The following is a 12,568-nucleotide window of genomic DNA, read 5'->3' as shown; positions in this document are numbered from 1 at the left end:
TAATAAATAACTCAGCTCCCCTATAGCATTTTCCATCAGTAGATTTCAATGCACATCAATAATCTCTACAGAAGACAGGGAATACCAATTTACAGGAATGAGATTTAAAATTGTTCTATACATGTACCAATATCTTATTGCCCAAGATAAGGTATTCAAGAGGTCTCCCTGACACTAGAAAGGATTCTGAAAGGCTGACCAGGATAACTTTAGAGATAGTAGACTAGTAAGAAAATTCAACTTAAAATTGTTAATTATTTATATAGCAGAGTAAATATAAAGAGTGCTTAACCTACACGTCTGTGTTAATTTTTAAAACATTACATAATGGAACTAATCAAAAGTCATCAAATGCATTAATCATTTTCTTCTATTACTCACTAGTTGCAGACCTCCATTCCAAAGTCTGTCTATAAAAATTTTAGGGAAGACAGACCAAAGGCGGCAGTTAAGTTTCCCTTGGCACGGAAGGAAAGTGCGATAATTGTTTCTGTTGTATGTGGTAAATTAATTACAGAATGTATTAACTAGCAACTAGCAGGCTGACTTGTTAGGAATCAAGATCAACATGCTGTCTGCATTCCATGATTAACAAACAATTCCGATGTCAAGTTTCATGGAAGAGGGGTTTTGTTGCAGCAGAGAGGTGCAAACACTTTTATTCTAGCAATTAACTTTTGATCCCACTTGCTCTTTTCATTAGCTGCTCCCACCCTTTTCTATTTAACAAATTATTTTAAATCTAGCCTCACACAGAAACTGGCAGAACAGAACTAAAATTAGTATTTAGTACCAATACAAACAAGCATTTTTGTTTTTCAGGAAGTGGCTAGTGAGCAAGAATACTACATTCAAATAGAGCAAAAAGCAAACAAAGAATTTTTAAAAGAAGTGACAATTTTCAAGAAGGAGACAGCAGTGAGACAGAGTTTCAACTTTACTCAGGAAATACACCATTTCTGAAATATCACCCAAGCAGTCTGCTGCTGGAGACACAAAGGAACTAAACACTACCAAGACCTACAAAGTTTGTTTCGCCAGAGAGCTTTTTCTGTCTCTCTCCACCAATTTCCACGGTAAAAAATTAAAAGAAAAAGCTTTTCTTTCACAGACGTCAGAAACAGAAAAGATCTATGAGGTCATCTAGTCCATTCCTAGGGGACATTGTAGGATTGGTCTGTCAGACGCTTTGTCCAGGGTAGTTTTAGAAGACTCAAGCAATGGGATTTCCCCATTTTCCTTGGGAGCCGACCCCACAGCCAACGGGGCAAATGTGACCCTCAGTTATAGTCATCCAACCCCAATGAACTCAGAAAGAGATCCTGCTGTCACGCACTCCCCACACCTGGCCCAACTCCTAGTTACACCCCTTGGTACCCACGGGAGCAGATCTGGCACATTTAAGCCGCAGCTCCCCGGGCGCCCTTCCAGACAGCAGCTCTCCCTCTTCAATGACAGCTGAGGATGGCACATCAGAGCAGGGACTGCGTGGAAGCGGGGCGGTCCCGAGAGGCTAGTGACAGGTCCCGGCGCCCAGGAGGGTCCCCGATCTCTAGCCAAGTGCTTTCGCGCTGCGAGCGCAGAAGGCCGAGGGGCGTGCGGGCAAGGGGGAGCCCGCCCGCCGGCCCCGGAGATTTCAGCGCTCACCCCAGCGCCAGGCACGTGCCTGTCCGGGGCTGGCACCGAACACCCCACCCCACCGTACGCCCCTGGGAGGCAACTCACCCAGCCGCTCCGTGGCAGGTCACCGGGCGAAGGCGGCGGCGGCAGCCGGCTCCCCTCCCCCGCCTCCGAGGCGCTGGCAGGCTGGGCTGCGGCAAGGCCCGCGTGCCCTTGGCTGTCTGGCTCTGGGAGGGAGGCGGGGAGCAGAGCCTGTCGCAGGGCTCGCGGAATGGACCATTCGCGGCCGCAGACGGATACAAAGTAGCAGCAGAACGTCCCGCCTGCACCAGCGTCTCGCGAGCCGCCGAGAGCGTGAGGCTCCTGCTGCCCCCGCCCTCTCCCCGCCGGCTCAGCCGCCCGCGTGCCTCCGCCTGCGCTCTCGCGCTAGCTCACCTCGAGCGCCGGCCGGGGAGAAGAGAGGAAGGGGGCGGGGCTGAACCTTAAAGGGGCAGAGCCTGGCCCGCCCACCAGCGGAGAGGCAGGGCTGAGGCAGCGCGGGGAACTGCGCGGGCCGGGCCAGCGGCGCCTCTGGGCGGGCGGACGCCAAAGGGCCCGGCCAGGTGGAATCCCTCCCGCACCCCAGCTTCAGAAGGGTGATACCCGCTCAGCTGCCATTGCCCGGCCTCCACTTAGCACAGCGCCCTGCACCCAGGAGCGGCACGGGGGCTACCCAATTGTGGGAGCAGGCTGCTACTGTCCCCAGCGGCCGGGTCTGGCCACACTGCATTGCAAACCCAGCTCCGTGGGACTCGGGCTTGTGGACTGGATGTCTCTATGCCCGCACTTGAGACTCCACACTGCTTCGTAAACCCAGGTTTACAATCGCTGCACCTGGTTTTCACAGCCAAGAAAACATATCCATGCTGCACTACACAAACCCTCTGACTCAGGTCCACGGCTTGAGCTGCAGCCATGCTGCAAAATGACAGCGCTTGGACCCAAGCCACAGAGGGACTTACGCTCTTACCCATCCCCCTACCAAGCACTGAAGCCCTGGGGCGGAGTGCTTGCTGACCCCAGTCAGACTAATTTGTGTGTGGACAGAAGTGGGGCATGGGCTCAAACCTGAGTTAGAGCCCAGGCATAGCATGCAGCGTAGACATACCCTATGAATTCAGGTTTCAGAGTAGCAGCCGTGTTAGTCTGTATCCACAAAAAGAACAGGAGGACTTGTGGCACCTTAGAGACTAACCAATTTATTTGAGCATAAGCTTTTGTGAGCTACAGCTCACTTCAGCATCCGATGAAGTGAGCTGTAGCTCACGAAAGCTCATGCTCAAATAAATTGGTTAGTCTCTAAGGTGCCACAAGTACTCCTTTTCTTCTTCCTGTGAATTCAGCCTCACACCACCACTGTAAAGCATCATCAACCCTATTTTAAATGTGGAAATGGAGAATGCTGTTTGGGGTTTTTTTGCATTTAGTTTAAGTCTACTAAGTTTAAGTCAGTTACCTTCTGGTTCTAGTCAGTTTCATTTCTTCCTGCTGTAACTCAGTCTTGAAGGATTTCAGCTTCAAAACACTCCCAGTATTATTTTAAAATGCTTACCAAAACAAATATTTTTTCTTGACTTTTTACTTCCTAAATTATACGAAAACATTTATACTGATAAGATTTGGTAAAAAAATATTTTAATCAAAAGGTAATATCTGAGCCTACACTACATTAAAAGAAATAATACTACCCCTTTAAAAATCCAAGCTAATTTATACCAAGATCCTTGTCACAGTAACTATCTATTTTTATTCATGAATTCTAGTTATGTGGATTCTAGGAACAGAGAAATTCAAACAGTGATCACATTTGTAAATAGGAACACATCTATGTATTTAACCTAAATTTTGTATTTCTCTGTTGCTACTTAGTTCAAATAGATCCCGACCCTTGTCTTTGTAATCACTGTACACATTTCGTCACACTGCATTAGCCACCTTTGTAAACTGTATCTTCTCTGTAATGTACAAGCTAGACTTCCTCAGCCTCAGTTGGTATATGACCTACATAACTGATCAATTTAGTAGCTCTTTTCCAGAACTCCTTCACAATTTACACCCCCTTAAAGGACCAGTGCCCCAAACTGGACCCACTATTCCAGGTGGGGTTTCTCCATGGCCTTGTATATACCTTATAAGGAAATTCTTATCCGTCAGTCCAATGAAGAAACATTTGTCTGCTGAATCAATCAGGACATGTCATGTGTCCATTGAAAGTTCATGATCAGCCAATTTGTGATCAGCTTGTATGATAAACCATTCATTCAGGGTTTTTCTTTGTTTTTAAACTCCAAAGACAATTTGTTTACTTCATACAATACATCTGGGATGAAATTCACACCTAACCGGAGGATCAGCAAAAGCCCACATATTACTTCAATGCTACTTAAACCCTCAAAATACAGTAGAACTTCAGAGTTACGAACTGACCAGTAAATCACACCTCTCATTTGAAACTGGAAGTACGTAATCAAGCAGCAGCAGAGACCAAAGAAAAAAAAAAGAAAAAGAAATACAGCACAGTACTCTTAAACACAAACTACTAAAAATCTAAAGGGAAACCAGCATTTTTGTTCATAGTAAAGTTTCAAAGCTGTATTAAGTTATTGTTCACTTGTAAACTTTTGAAAGATCATAACGTTTTGCTCAGAGTTACAAACAACCTCCATTCCCAAGGTGTTCGTAACTCTGAGGTTCTACTGTAGAACTTGAGACATTCCCATCAATTGTATGAAGTTTGGGGTTATGATTTTATTTGGGGGTGGTTGGTTTGTTTTGTCGTAGGCAAAGCCGAAGATGGAGCAAATGATGTTCTCTCTTCATTCCCTTATTCCATAGTCTTCATTTGGTGGAAGTAGGTAGAATTTTATTTTTTCCTCAGTTATTATAACAGCACTTACATAAGTGCTAAAGAGATAGAAAAGTACAAACAAAAACTTGGTACTGAAATGTAGAAATATTATATGATATACCGAATATCATTATGTAGCCCATGGTTAGTTGTTCAAATCCAATCACATGATGGACACTCAGCTAGTGGTATAATAGTTTCCCCTGGTTTTGTTTACAGTTCCCCTGTTGATGAAGTATAGGACCTTACTGGCCTTCTTGGCTGCAGCTGAAGAGTTTGTTTCCATCTTCATGTTATTTGTAGTATTAATCTCAATGGGTTTCATATCTACAACATTCCACTCAGCAATATTTAGGTTGCCTTATGATTTTTATATCTAATTTAAGTATCACCTGTAGACATCATTCAGTTAAAGGTATCATACAGTCATCTGTCAATTCAGGTGTTTGGTCCAGCGGCAGATTATAGTTTTGTGGGGTCCTGGGCCAGAGCAAATGGGGGCCTCCCCCACCCCTTCCACCTGTAGTCCCATCCCCCTCCCACCCTCCTCCCAGCACTCCTGCCAGGGAGCAGGGTCAGGGCACGGGGGCTTGCCCCATTCCACACGTCCGGTGCTTCTACCAGGGAAGAGGGTTGGGATGCAGGGGCGCTCATTTTCCAGGGCCCCCCAATTGGCCAGGGTCCCTGGGCACGGGTTGACAGATATGACACTGCAGAGGACTTACCAGTTATGGCCTATTTACACTCAAGAGCCACCATGAACGGGATTTGAGTTCTGTACTGGAGGCAATTATCAATCGCACTTCCAAAAGGAGTTTGAGTTAACACTTTAGGGTAAAGCAGAGTAAAAACAAAGGATCTCCAAGTTGGTCATAAACAAGCCATTGTTAACTTCTGATGGATCAGTCTCTACTGGGGTAGTGGCATGAAATGTCTCAATAATATTTGGGTGCAAAATAAAATGTTATACCCACCCACCTAATTTAAGCCTTGTCACCATGTAATGAGAAAAGGGCTGGCTAAAGGAACTGTGGTGTTAAGTAGGGGTTAAAATATTTTTCTGGGTATGACAACCCACATTCAACCACGCACAATGAGTCTTTCATTGGAACCCAGAATCATTTATGCTAGGATCAGCAGTACTTAAAAAAAGTCCCGTGGGAATTGGGGCAAATATTTATGGGGCGTTTCTGGCACCAGAGGAAGACCAGGTTGCCAGTAACTTATGAACTCCACTGTGCTGGCTTTCTGTTTCACTGGATTCTACCTAACTGAAGCAAAGGGTTCCATTTCAGAGTAAACCCACAGAAGATTTTTTAATAGTGGCTGCATTTTGCACATGTATAGCACCCTAAGGCTGCCAACACACTATACAAATACTAATGAATGAAAGCTCACAACGCCCTCTGAGGCACCTCCATCTTAGAGAAATTGAAGCACAGGTTCAAGATCACACAGCAACTCAATGGAAGAACTGGTAAAAGAACCCATATTGCCTCACTCTGACACCTGTGCTTTAACCATTAAACCTCCCTGAACCATGCTTTAAATCTAGACAATTCTAGAGAGGGTTAGGCTTAGGGAAAAGGAGTATATGCCCCACAGCATTGCCAGCCCCACACATTCAAAAATCACAAGTTAAACTTTTTTAAAAAAAAAAAAATCTCATGAGTGGCTTAAAAGTCATGAGATTTAAAAAAAAATTTTGGATTTTTTTGGGGTTGAGCCCTTACAGTACACTCAGTACATGTACTTAAGCTTTTCTCTGCAACCAGGAGAGCTAGAAACATACTTTTAAATGTATAACAAAACAAAACAAAACACCAGTCACTTGATTCCCAGGCCTAAGGCTTTAAGGAAAACATCACAAGAAATCCCCCTCTCCTTGGACCAGGGACCCATCTCTTTCATCCATTTGGGCTCTTTCATCCTTTTCCTACATGGGGAGGAAGTAGCTTATAGAACACCAGTTTCAAGGTGCATTCCCAGAGTTGAGGGGATCTTCATTACAGAATAATAATATTTTTAAAAAATCTCTCTCATGGCAGACCAAGACAGGAAATAACAGCTGCCTCATGGTTTTTTCATCCTCACTTAGACACCTACCAGTGTTTTCCGCCTTCAGGGTGTTGACGCCCATGTATTGAGATAATAAACAAAAGAATTCTTCTGTCAACCTGGCAAGGTCTATACCTTGGTTCTTAGGTCAATCTAACTGTGTCTCTCGGGGGTGTAAATATTTCACACCCCTGGGAGACATAGCTAGGTCAACCTAAGTTTTAGGTGTAGACCAGGCCTTAGATTATAACTGCTTTAGAGCAGGGACCATCTTTTTATTCTGTTTGTATAGGGCCCAGCAAAATGGAGTTCTGGTCTATGACTAGGGCTCTTAAGCACTACGGTGATACAAATATTAATAGAACAATTTGCACTCATGTAGGTCACTTTTCCTGTGCACGTCTTTTTGTTCCCATAGGTTTATTTTTTAAGTCAGGGCGGTGGGGGCGTGGGGGCTGGTTGGTTTATTTTATTTTATTGTTTGTTTTTCTTTTCAGAAATTGATTTTTTAAAAATTGGATAAACATTGCTTGGTTTTGTTTCATTTTGCTATTTTTGTCAAAATATAACTCTGGAGAAGAGGTGACAGAGATGCAAATGGTAAAATTGTGATGTGAGCTCAGAAGATAGAAGAGAAGACAGAAATGGAGGCACTGCAGAGAGGGGAAAGGGATAGGAACTGAGAAGTGCTGAAGACTGGATAAGTAATTTGCAAGGAGAGGAAGTGAAAAGAAGCAAAAAGGTGGTGAACTGAAAGTGGTCAGTTAGTGAAGGTGGCAGCAGTAAACAGCTTCATTCAAACAAACAAACAAGGTAGTTATGCAAGAGGCACCAACAGGTTAGAAATTGACTGAGTGACTCACATGGCAGCAACAGCTCATAGTTTTCCCTACTTAAAAAAGTTGTTTTGGTTCTTAATCCAAAAAGCTAACATCCACAAATAAACAACTCTTTAAGAGAGGACATACAGAAGACAGTCTGGGACACGAGCCGCAGTGTGCTATCTCCAGCCATCCCCAATTTCTTTTTTAAATGTGTAAGACTTCCCTGAGCACAGCTGCCATCTGTTTATATTGTGTGGATGAAAAACCAAGGCAAGTAGGCAGTCTTCCCACGACTTTCTGTTGCTAGATAGAGCAAATATCCAATCAAGCATCAGGCAGCATTAAATTAGTTCAAAATCAGAGATCCCCCCCCCGCCCAACATCTGTGTTTTCACCTATTTGTTACAGACAGCACCTTAGACAGGAGCAAGTCAATCTGGTGATTTGTGGTATGTCATGACAGCACTTCATTGGTGCCCCCATCCATTACTGCAGAATTTCAGCCTTCTTTTAAAAGAAAGAAAGAAATAAAGGGCCAGAGGCTCAACTGCTATAAATTGGCCTAGCTCCACCAACTTCATTAGAGTTATGCCAATTTACACTGGCAGCCAGAGGCAACGCATGGGATCATGTGCCCCACCCTACCCCTGTGTTTCAACCAGAGGGGGAAGTTGGGCTGAGTGTGGCTGAGGCAGGGACATGACTGGGAAAGGCACCGGCACCTAGCACTCCCGCTAAGCCCCGCTAGGAGGCACCCGGAGCAGGGAAAAGGGAAGGGGCTGGCAGCGGAGCTCTGCCAGAGGGGACGCAGGGAAGCCCACTGAGTCCCGTCCCTTCCTCGTCCGCAGCCGCAGTTACCGATGCTCGGCAGTAGGTGTCTGGAGCCTGCTCCGCACCCACAACAGGAAGGTGATGGGAGAAGTTGGGAAGGAGCTGTGAGGGGAGTGGGGGCAAGGTAGTGCTGGCTTCGAGCAGGTGTGGGAGGCATAAGGGGAGTGGGAAAGGAGGCAGAGGCAATGCGTCGGGTGGTCATGTGCCCCCCTGAACCTTTAAATTGTGTCCCCACCCCCACTATCAAGAGTTACATGTGGCCTCTGTTGGCAGCTGAGAATCTGCCCATAAGTTTCTAGTGCTCCTGGTTGGGACAAAAACCTTCTGTGATCAAAAACAATGAGGAGTCCTTGTAGCACCTTCGAGACTACCAAATTTATTTGGGCATAAGCTTTCGTGGGCTAAAACCCACTTCATCAGATGTATGGAGTGGAAAATACCGTAGTCAGGTATAAATACACAGCACATGAAAAGATGGGAGTTGCCTTACCAAGTGGGGGGTCAGTGCTAATGAGCCAATTCAATTAAGGTGGAAATGGCCTAGTCTCAACAATTGACAAGAAGGGGTGAATTCTAAGGGAGGGAAAATCACTTTTGTAGTGCTAATGAGGCTAATGCAATCAAGGTGGCCCATTTTAAACAGTTGACAAGAAGGTGTGAGTATCAGCAGAGGGAAATTAGTTTTTGTAGTGACCCACCCACTCCCAGTCTTTATTCAGGCCAAATTTGATGGTGGCCAGTTTGCAAGTTAATTCCAGTTTCTTGTTGGAGTCTGATCAGAGTCTGTAAAAGAAAAGCCTGTACCAATAGCTTGAAGGCAGATGTGAACTGTCCCCTTTCATCTCAATGTAGTGTTTACTGAAGCTTTGAGATGACAATTTAAATATGTCAACATTATTAATCATTTCACTTCAGATCATTTGAGAAGCATCCAGCTTTTCTGGGATTTTAGGCCTTATCTAATATTTATTGTAGAGGAAGTTATATCAATTGGCCCCCCTCAATCAATTGAAAAGCACCTTGAGTCTGTCTACACAGCATTTTGGAGGGAGCCAGAGGGCACCTCCCAAACCAGGTCAACCCCCTTTCCTAGGCTTCAGAGCCCAAGCTCCAGCCCACAGCACACACTTATAGACAGCTAGTGTGAGTCCTGCTACCCCAAGTCTGTAGACCCAGGCTGGGAGACTTGGTCCCACTTACTCCAAAATGCTGTGTAGACATACCCTTGCGTCCACACAGTTAGGTCTGGACTATGCTTAAAATTTAGATCGCCATAGCTACATCCCTCAGGGATGTGAAAAATCGATACCCTGGAGTGCCGCAGCTATGCCAACCTAACCCCTGGTATTGATACAGTAGGTCAATGGAAGAATGCTTCGGCCAACCTAGAGACCACCGCTTAGGGAGCTGGAGTTCCTACAGCAGCAGAAAAACCCCTTCCATTGCTGTAGGAACCATGTACACTACAGTGTTACAGTGGCACTGTAGCCCCCACTGTGTAGATATGGCCTTAACAGATTGTTGGGGAGGCAGAATTTATATGGGCATGAACCACAGTAGCCCAAACAGGTGGAGGCTCAGTGGACTGCATGCCATTGTGGACATAGCACATAGGCACAATTGGTGCACTCCCCTCTGACAGCTGTCATCTTTGGCAACTCCATCAGCCCACTCAGCATCTCTTCAGCTTCCTCAGTTCACCAGCTGATAAGTCCCTCTGCACTACCCCCAGCCATCTCTCTCAACTTTACCTTCACCGGGAAATGCAGGCCCCTCAGCTCTACAGGTCCCGCTGGGGATCTCCAGCCAGGACTGCACTCTCCCCTACCAGACCCCCTGCACCCTCCATATCACCAGCTGTAGAGTTGCAAACACAAGTCAACATTTGAGGTGGTAGGGAGCATACACAAGGGAGCGGGGCAGGGGGCATGGTTCCAGAGGTTATGCTACAGCTCCCTGCTTCCTCTCTATATTCACAGCTTCTTGCCTCTCCAAAGACAGCAGTATGCGGTCATCTTGACTCAATGTGGCATTGATGGATAAGGAAGAAGGATTTCGTCCTTGGTTTCCTCTCTCCCTCAGATTAAGATTTGATTACTGGTTGCAGCCAATCATCAGTCCCAACCTGCCGTGCTGTTAGTTCATATTTTTTGCTATTGGGTATGGACCTATATGGTCCTTTACCCCCATATGAAAAATAAAATATCACCAGATATATCCTGTATGGGAGGGTAGGGACAGTTCAGATTATTGCCAAACAAAACATCATCATCATCTAGCTGTACCTTTGCTCCTGACTGCAGTAGTACAGGGATCACAACATAAAGACAAACTGTAATGGGCTATAAAAATAGTTTCCAATCACTTGATCCAATGCAAGACATGACTACTACACGTGACAAATCATTTCTTTATACAGACAGCACTATTGACACTTTAAAATAAAGAAGCAGCAGGAAACAGTCATATCGTCTACATGGAAAACATGCACCAAGACAGGAAGTTATAAGCTGGCGCAGGAGACACAGAAAGCTGCAGGGTGATTTCTATAGCTGCTCTGTGCAAATTCTGTATTTTATTTTGACCCTGACTTCCCCTCTCCTTCCACTACCACCTTTTCTTTGTTTAATGAGGATATCTCCACTGAATCAAAGAGAAAAAATAAATCAGAGAAAAACACCCAGTCACCTGAAAAAGAGCATCCTGTGTCTCTGGCTACAGCTTTGATCTTCCTGACCTTACAGCTGCATTTCCTGTTGTAATTCTCATTAAAACAGTAGCCCCCTGCAGGAAAGATGCACAATTTTAATCAACTGAGGTTTTGAAATATTTTCAGGTATTTAAATTTGCTATTTTGTACTTAACACATGTATTCTAATTAAGGGAATTTCACGGTAGTTATCTAAGGGCTTATCTACGCTACCAAGTGTTGACAAAACTTATGTTGACACCCAAAAGTCGACAAAACAAAAATCACCAAAGGGTGTTCACACTTGCTCCCTCTGTGGGCAGATCATGTCCACACTGGGGACACTATCATCGATGTGGTGAGCAATGCACCGTGGGTATGTATCCCACAGGGCAGTGTTGTGGGAAGGAAGAGCTGATCACTGCGTGAGTTCTCCCACAGTTCCCTCAGCTGCTGAGAGCAGCATCATGAGCAGCTCTGTGAGCTCTTCGTGCTGAGGAATAGCAAAAGCAGCAGAGCAGTCTGTCCCCTGCCCTCTGAAGCAGCAGTCTGCCTGCTGCTTTGTTCCTAGTGCAGGGCAAAACAGGAGCATTCCAATGATTCGCTCTTTGTTTGTTCCCCAAAGGGAGCAGCACACAGATACTTCCTGGAGCTTTGAAAGGGGAGGGGCGCATGCCTGCAGGGCAGCAGAGACCAAAACACTGATCTGAGCAATCAGGGCAGGCATTGTGGGATACTGGCGGAAGCCAGTTCTGTGGACAAAACTATCAGCAGTGTCTACACTGGCTCTCTGTCGACAATAAAGAGAGGGGGAAAGACAAAAGTCTCTTGTAGGGGTGTATCAAGGTTCCTTCCCCACTCTGAACTCTAGGGTACAGATGTGGGGACCTGCATGAAAGACCCCCTAAGCTCATTCTTACCACCTTAGGTTAAAAACTTCCTCAAGGTACAAACTTTTCCTTGTCCTTGAACCCTATGCTGCCACCACCAAGCATCTTAAACAAAGAACAGGGAAAGAGCCCACTTAGAGACACCTTCACCCAAAATATCCCCCCAAGCCCTACAACCCCTTTCCTGGGGAAGGCTTGATAAAAATCCTCACCAATTTGCATAGGTGAACACAGACCCAAACCTTTGGATCTTAAGAAAAATGAAAAAACAATCAGGTTCTTAAAAAAATAATTTTAATTAAAAAAAAGTAAAAGAATCACCTCTGTAAAATCAGGATGGTTAAATACCTTACCGGGTAATCAGATTCAAAACATAGAGAATCCCTCTGGGCAAAACTTTAAGTTATAAAAAGACACAAAAACAGGAATATACATTCCATTCAGCACAGCTATTTTACCAGCCATTAAACAAAAGAAAATCTAACACATTTCTAGCTAGATTGCTTACTAACTTTTTACAGGAGTTCTGAAGAGCATTCCTGATCTGTTCCCGGCAAAAGCATCACACAGACAGACAGACCCTTTGTTTCCCCACCCCCAGCTTTGAAAGTAACTTGTCTCCTCATTGTTCATTTTGGTCAGGTGCCAGCGAGGTTATCCTAGCTTCTTAACCCTTTACAGGTGAAAGGGTTTCTGGCCAGGAGGGATTTTATAGCACTGTATACAGAAAGGTGGTTACCCTTCCCTTTATATTTATGACAGGGTGGAA

The 12,568-nt window shown here is 45.1% G+C and overlaps 1 protein-coding gene across 3 annotated transcripts in view; it reads right to left on the bottom strand.

The window, feature by feature from the left end:
- Window positions 1-2,058, bottom strand: part of SUSD6 (sushi domain containing 6) — a 111,741-nt gene extending 109,683 nt beyond the window's left edge. For all 3 annotated transcript variants that reach the window (XM_073348474.1, XM_073348473.1, XM_073348472.1), the window contains exon 1: window positions 1,726-2,058. The gene's annotated coding sequence lies outside the window, so the exon portion shown is untranslated. The remainder of the gene's footprint in view (window positions 1-1,725) is intronic.
- Window positions 2,059-12,568: the final 10,510 nt, after the last annotated feature.

This window comes from Lepidochelys kempii, chromosome 6 (assembly GCF_965140265.1).
Source record: "Lepidochelys kempii isolate rLepKem1 chromosome 6, rLepKem1.hap2, whole genome shotgun sequence".
NCBI classification, from domain to species: domain Eukaryota; kingdom Metazoa; phylum Chordata; order Testudines; family Cheloniidae; genus Lepidochelys; species Lepidochelys kempii.
This window is presented reverse-complemented; position numbering and strand designations above follow the sequence as displayed.